A 7,820-nucleotide genomic window follows, 5' to 3' on the forward strand; every position below is an offset into this window, starting at 1 on the left:
GGTTTTCTGTGTGATTTAATTCTGTCCTCTATCTGGTGACATAGGAAGATCTTAATTAACAGCTTCTAATTTTATGCTTTTGAATAAGTGACCCATCTCTACGTACAATACGAAATATGAAGGAAAGCAAAAGGAACAAAAATCACCTCTGTAGGGGTGTAGCTCAGTGGTAGAACGTGTGCTTTGCATATACTTAAAACTGAGGCTGCATCCCACACACTGACTTCTAAACCACTCTCCCTCCCAGTCTATTAGCAGTGTCCCTCGATCTGTACTCAGAACTACAGCCATGTTACTGGTGTCTGACTTGTATCTCCCTGTGCTGTGCAGGGGCGTTGACGTTGGCGGGAGTCTAGGGCCTGTTTTGTGCCCGTGGGCTGGTGGGCTGAGGGCCCTGTCGAGGTGCGTGTGCTCGGTCATCCCCCCCCGGGGCTGATGTGGGATGGCAGGGCCCCGTCCCCAGCATGGAGACAGAGCCACCTTGACCCCTCTGTCCTCTTCTTCCACCCTGCCAGGCAGATGTGTCCACACAGCATTTTTTTTTTTTTGGTTTGTCCTTCCTGTTGGTGCTGGAGGGTCAGGAAGGGTCAGCCTTCCTTGGGGCTCCAGTTCAAGCCCTGACAGGCGGGCATGAGGACAGGACGTGTGTGAGGCAAACCAGGCCCCATGGCTCCCACAGGCCAAAATAACTGCACGTGGCAGCTCATCTGAGTGTGTGCATCCTGGAAGGGGCCTAAGGGCGGTGCAGGGGAGCCTAGGCCTCCTGGGGTGCAGCACGTGCTCTGGGGCCAGGCCCCGCTATTCCAGGTCCTCTGTGGAAATGCTCTGGGACGGCCAAGCAACAAATTCTAAAAGCAGGCACAGATGTCTGTATAAAGTAATGAAATTTTCGAGTATATCTTTTCAGAAGAAAGTCTTTTTTATTTGTCTTATATCTCATTCAGGTGCCTGCATCATCTCAAACAATGTTGACTAATCGGGATGACAGAGGTGGCCTCGCCCTTGCCTGGCAGGAATGGGTACTTCTCCATCAAGTGTGTGGTTGATTGGTTGTGGCAAAAAGGCAACCATATTGGGACAATGTTCTTCTTTCTCTAGTTAACAAGGAGTATTTAGCAGGGATGGGTATTGAGATAGTAAAATACCTTTTTAACCGAGACAGTCCTAGGACTTTTCTTTTTAAATCTGCTGGTACGATGCTGGATGAACACACTGTTTCATGTACGCGCAGTCTTACAGCTCTGCTTCCCAACCAGGAGTGTCGTGGAGCCACACTTCTTTACGTGCTGATGCTTCAACTTGCTGAACAGTAGCTTTAGTAGTTTTGCATCTACATCCATAGGTAAAATTGGGCTTCAGATTCTCACGTCTTATCATGTTCTTCTATTAGAGTTGTGCTAACTTTGGAAACAATTGAAATTATCTTCATCTTTTTCTATTGTCCGGGATACTTTAGAAATTATTTTAAAAGTTTTTGTTTGTTTATTTATTTTTGGTTTCGCTGGGTCTTCGTTGTTACACGCAGGTTTCTCTGGTTGCGGTACACAGGCTTCGCACCGTGGCAGCTTGTCTTCTTACGAAGCACAAGCTTTAGGCTCGCGGGCTTCGGCAGCTGCAGCACAGGGGCTCATTAGCTGCGCCTGTGGGCCCTGGAGCATGGACTCGGAAGTTGTGACCCATGGGCTTAGTTGCACCACAGCAGGCGAAATCTTCACAGACAGGGATTGAACCCATGCCCTCTGCACTAGAGGTAGATTCTTATCCACTGCACCACCAGGGGAGTCCCCGGGATACTTTAAATTGTTAGGGAATTAACTGGACTTTGAAACTTTGAGAGAAATCACAAGTAAAACAATATGTAAAGGACTTACTGAAATTGTTATTCAGTCACTAAGTCCTGTCCAACTCTTTGTGACCCCATGAACTGCAGCACACCAGGCTTCCCTGTCCTCAAGCATCTTCCAGAGTTTGCTCAAACTTATCTCCATGAGTCAGTGATGCCACCCAACCACCTCATCCTCTGTTGTCCCCTTCTCCTTGTGCCTTCAGTCTGTCCCAGCATCAGGGTCTTTTCCAATGAGTCAGCTCCTCCTATCGAGTGGCCAAAGTATTGCAGCTTCAGCTTCAGCATCTCAGTCCTTCTAGTGAATATTTAGGGCTGATTTCCTTTAGGATTGACTAGTTTGATCTCCTTGCTGTCCAAGGGACCCTCAACAGTCTTCTACAGCACCACAATTAGAAAGCATCCATTTTTCAGCACTCAGCCTTCTTTATGGTCCAACTCTCACATCTGTACATGACTACTGGAAAAAACATAGGTTTGACTATGGACCCTTGCCAGCAAAGTAATGTCTCTACTTTTTAATAAGATTTTGGAGCCCAAGAAAAGAAAATCTCTCACTGTTTCCATTTTTTCCTCATCTATTTGCCATGAAGTGATGGGACCAGATGCCGTGTTCTTCGTTTTTTAATACTGTTTCAAGCCAGCTTTTCCACTCTTCTTTTTCACCCTCATCAATAGTCTTTACTCCTCTTCACTTCCTGCTATATGAGTGATATCATCTGCATATCTGAGGTTGTTGATCATTCTCCCAGCAATCTTGATTCCAGATTGTGGTTCATCCAGTCCAGCATTTTGCATGAGGTTATTGAAGTTAAACAATTATTTATAAAGATTACAATTATCATCTCAATTAAGAAAGTAAGACAAAACTTTTCCTTTACGGTTTTTGGAATTTAGATCATGCTTGAAAAGAACTCCATTTTGAGATTACCAAATGTTTACGTTATACTGTTGTCTCTGTTAATTGCTTTTTAATCATGTCTTAGAGTACATCAAGGCTGTATATTGTCACCCTGCTTATTTGACTTATATGCAGAGTACATCATGAGAAACACTGGGCTGGAAGAAGCACAAGCTGGAATCAAGATTGCTGGGAGAAATATCAATAACCTCAGATATGCAGATGACACCACCCTTATGGCAGAAAGTGAAGAAGAACTAAAGAGCCTCTTGATGAAAGTGAAAGAGGAGAGTGAAAAAGTTGGCTTAAAGCTCAACATTCAGAAAACTAAGATCATGGCATCTGGTCCCATCACTTCATGGCAAATAGATAGGGAAACAGTGGAAACAGTGACAGACTTTATTTTGGGGGGATCAGAAATCACTGCAGATGGTGACTGCAGCCATGAAATTAAAAGACGCTTACTGCTTGGAAGGAAAGTTATGACCAACGTAGATAGCATATTAAAAAGCAGACATTACTTTGTCAACAAAGGTCCGTCTAGTCAAGGCTGTGGTTTTTCCAGTAGTCATGTATGGATGTGAGAGTCGGACTATAAAGAAAGCTGAGTGCCAAAGAATTGATGCTTTTGAACTGTGGTGTTGGAGAAGACTCTTCAGAGTCCCTTGGAATGCAAGGAGATCCAACCAGTCCATCCGAAAGGAGATCAGTCCTGGGTGTTCATTGGAAGGACTGATGTTGAAGCTGAAACTCCAATACTTTGGCCACCTGATGCAAAGAGCTGACTCATTGGAAAAGACCCTGATGCTGGGAAAGATTGAGGGTAGGAGGAGAAGGGGATGACAGAGGATGAGATGGTTGGATGGCATCACCGACTCAATGGACATGAGTTTGGGTAAATTCTGGGAATTGGTGACGGACAGGGAGGCCTGGCATGCTGCAGTTCATGGGGTCGCAAAGAGTCGGACATGACTGAGCGACTGAACTGATGATGAACTGAATCATGTCTTGTCATTTCTAAGTTAGGGTTAGTGTGCTGATTTTTCACATTATAATCATATTTTATTAAAAGATGCTTTATTTGAAAAGTTACTTTGATACATTCAATCCACATTAAAACTGGTGATTTGTCTTTTACTGAATTGTACTTTTTAGCAGCATAAACATATTTTTGTCCCTTTTGATAATTATCACCAAGTATTTTCTTTTGTTTGTCCCAGCATTTTAAGTATCTCTATGTCATGTTGTCCTTGAGAAATGCATCTACCATCCTATAGCTTTGACATAACTAAAAATTTTTCTTTTTAACAGGAGAATCACGTTTCTTGTGACTGCTGGTGAATATGGCTTAATGGTATATATCCTTCCCTATCACTTGCTGAGTTTGTCATATTTTGTTTGTTCCTTTTCTTCCTTGATGCTTTGATGTATTTCTGTCCTGTTGATATTCTACTAATGATTACCCTTAAGTCTAAAACTACATAGACTTATTAACCTGAGGAGTTAATCAATATCGTTTAATCTGAGCAAAAAGAGACCTTTAGCATACTTTTCTTATCTATTTTCCAAGCAATGGATCTTCCCTGGTGGCTCAGAAGGTAAAGCATCTGCCTGTAATGCAGGAGACGCAAGTTCGATCTCCGAGTTGGGAAGATCCCCTGGAGAAGGAAATGGTAACCCACTCTAGTACTCTTGCCTGGAAAATTCCATGGACTGAGGAGCCTGGTAGGCTATAGTCCATGGGGTTGCAAAGAGTCGAACATGACTGAGCGACTTCTCTTTCTTTCTTTATTCCTTTCTTTCTTTTCCAAGCAATACACCACTCCTTCCCAAATGTTAGGAAGTTTAGTTTCATAACACTAGCTTTAGATTTGTCCAAATGTATTTTCTTCTGTTTTTGTAAGTCAACTTTTACAATTGCATGAATATTTATAGCCATCTTATCAAGTCAGTATTTGCATTTAAATATCCACTTTACTGGTCTCTTTGCCTGCTAATTCTACATCATATCCTGTATTTCTTGGATTCCTGCTCCTTGAAGTGTAAATTTACACTCAGCCAGGGCTTCTGGGGAGAAGATGGAGGACACGTTTGGAATATCCAGTGAGCCTTTTCCCCACAAGACAGCTGCTGGGCTGTGGCCTCTCCCCACAGGCTCCTTGACCTTCCTCCATGGGCCAAGTTCCTCTGAGCAGTAGATTCAGTGGCAACAGTACTTTCTATCAGGTTGATGTAATGCACTGGTTCTCCCTTCCCTCCTACTCACAGGAAGGACATATAGCTATCCCCAAATTTCCTTAAGAGGCAACCCAGCAGTCATGAATCCTTAGACCAAAGAGGTGAAAAGTACAATATTACTTCTCTGGGTGCCCAAAAGGCAATGGATAAGCAAGATGGGAGTGAAATAGAGACTGAGTTGAAAATATGCTCAAAGAGTTGCTTTAGGGAAGCTCTCCTGAAAATTCCCTCTTACTTTGTATGTAAAAGGATCAAGAACAGACAAATAAAAATGTGGGCAGCCAAGTATGTAATATTTAATGCACTCTGGGCTAAAAAGAATGACCTTGACAAAAGCCAAAATCTCTTCCAAGTTAAACAAAAGCAGAGAACACACAATTTCCCAGGTACAAAGGGCCAGCTGGCTTGGACCAGGAACAAAACTCTTCACATCAAAGGGCTGGGGAGCTTAAGCAATGTGCTCTCTTATCTGCCCCTGGTTCTACCTTCATCTCACAGCTGCTGTTTAAGATCGTGGATCAAGCAAAACTGCTTGTGTGCAGAAGTTTTAACCCACCAGGTGGAGGAAGGGGCCCTCCCGGATTCCAGGGGTGTGGCTGCAGCTTTCTAAGACTCCAAAGGAGATGCCAGCACAGAGCAGTGGGGAATGGCCAGGGCGCCGGCGGGGGAGCGGGCAGTGGGAGGTTGGTATGACAAGAGAAGAATCTGCTGAGGACAGTGGTGGCTGCGGAAGGAGGATGGACTCAGAGCGGGGACCAGCCGTTGTAAGACCCACCAGAGGGCACCAGAGAGAGGAAAAAGGGGAAACACCGCCTGAAGCGACTGTCCTTGGTTACACACAGACGTCACCAGATAGATGGTCGATACCAAAATCCAACTGATATATGCTTTGCAGTTGAAGATGGAGAAGCTCTATACAGTCAGCAAAAACAAGACCAGGAACTGACTGTGGCTCAGATCATGAACACCTTATTGCAAAATTCAGGTTTAAATTGAAGAAAGTAGGGAAAACCACTAGACCATTAGGGTATGACCTAAATCAAATCCCTTAAAACTACACACTGAAAGTGACAATTAGATTCAAGGGATTAGATCTGATAGACAGAGTGCCTGAAGAACTATGGACAGAGGTTCGTGACATTGTACAGGAGGCGGTGATCAAGACCATCCCCAAGAAAAAGAAATGCAAAAAGGCAAAATGGTTGTCTGAGGAGGCCTTACAAATAGCTGAGAAAAAAAGGGATGCTAAAGGCAAAGGAGAAAAGGAAAGATATACCCATCTGAATGCAGAGTTCCAAAGAATAGCAAGGAGAGATAAGAAAGCCTTCCTCTGTGATCAATACAAAGAAATAGAGGTAAACAATAGAATGGGAAAGATTAGAGATCTCTTCAAGAAAATTAGAGATACCAAGTGGACAGTTCATGCAAAGATGGGCACAATAAAGGACAGAAACAGTATGGAACTAACAGAAGCAGAAGATATTAAGGAGGTGACAAGAACACTCAGAAGAACTGTACAAAAAAGATTTTCATGACCCAGATAATCACCATGGTGTGATCGCTCACCTAGAGCCTGACATCCTGGAATGCGAAGTCAAGTGGGCCTTAGGAAACATTGCTATGAACAAAGCTTTTCTAAATCCAACTTATATATCTTCAAGTTCTCAGTTCATGTACTGCTGAATCCTAGCTTGAAGGATATGGAGCATTACCTCACTAGCATGTGAAATGAGTGCTATTGTACAGTAGTTTGAACTTTGTTTGGCATTGCCTTTCTTTGGGATTGGAATGAAAGCTGAGTTTTTCCAGTCCTGTGGCTACTGCTGAGTTTTCCAAATTTGCTGGCATATTGAGTGCAGCACTTTCACAGCATCACCTTTTTGGGTTTGAAATAGCTCAGCTGGAATTCCATCACCTCCACTAGCTTTGTTCATAGTGAGGCTTCCTAAGGCCTACCTGACTTCACATCCCAGGATGTCTGGCTCTAGGTGAGTGATCACACCATCGTGGTTATCCAGATCATTAAGCAGGAGATGGTTAGAGTGAACATCAGCATTTCAGGAATCAGTGAACTAAAATGACCAGGAATCGGAAAACCTAATTCAGTGACCATTATATCTACTGCTGTGGGCAAGAATCCCTTAGAAGGAATGGAGCAGCCCTCATAGTCCACAAAAGAGTCCCAAATGTAGTACTTGGGTGCAGTCTCAAAAATGACAGGATGATCTTGGTTCATTTCCAAGACAAACTATTCAACATCACAGTAATTCAAGTCTATGCCCCAACCACTAATGCCAAAGAGGCTGAAGTCAAATGGTTCTATGAAGACCTACAAGACCTTCTAGAACAAACACCAAAAGAAGATGTCCTTTTCATCACAGGGGATTGGAATGCAAAAGTAGGAAGTCAAGAGATACCTGGGGTAACAGGCAAGTTTGGCCTTGGAGTACAGAGTGAAGCAGGACAAAGGCTAACAGAGTTTTGCTAAGAGAATGCACTGGCCAGAGCAAGCACTCTCTTTCAACAACAGAAGAGATGACTCTACACATGGATACCACCAGATGGTCAATGCTGAAATCAGATTCATTATTACATTCTTTGCAACAGAAGAAGGAGAAGTCAGCCAAAACAAAGCCTGGAGCTGACTGTGGCTCAGATCATGAGCTCCTTATTGTATAATTCAGACTTAAATTGAAGAAAGTAGAGAAAACCACTAGGCCATTCATGTATGAATGATAATCATATCCCTTATGATTATACAGTGGAAGTAACAAATAGATTCAAGGGATTAGATCTGATAGAGTGCCTGAAGAACTATGGATAAAGTAACACTGTACA

The sequence above is a fragment of the Bos mutus genome, chromosome 26 (assembly GCF_027580195.1).
Source record: "Bos mutus isolate GX-2022 chromosome 26, NWIPB_WYAK_1.1, whole genome shotgun sequence".
NCBI classification, from domain to species: Eukaryota; Metazoa; Chordata; class Mammalia; order Artiodactyla; family Bovidae; genus Bos; species Bos mutus.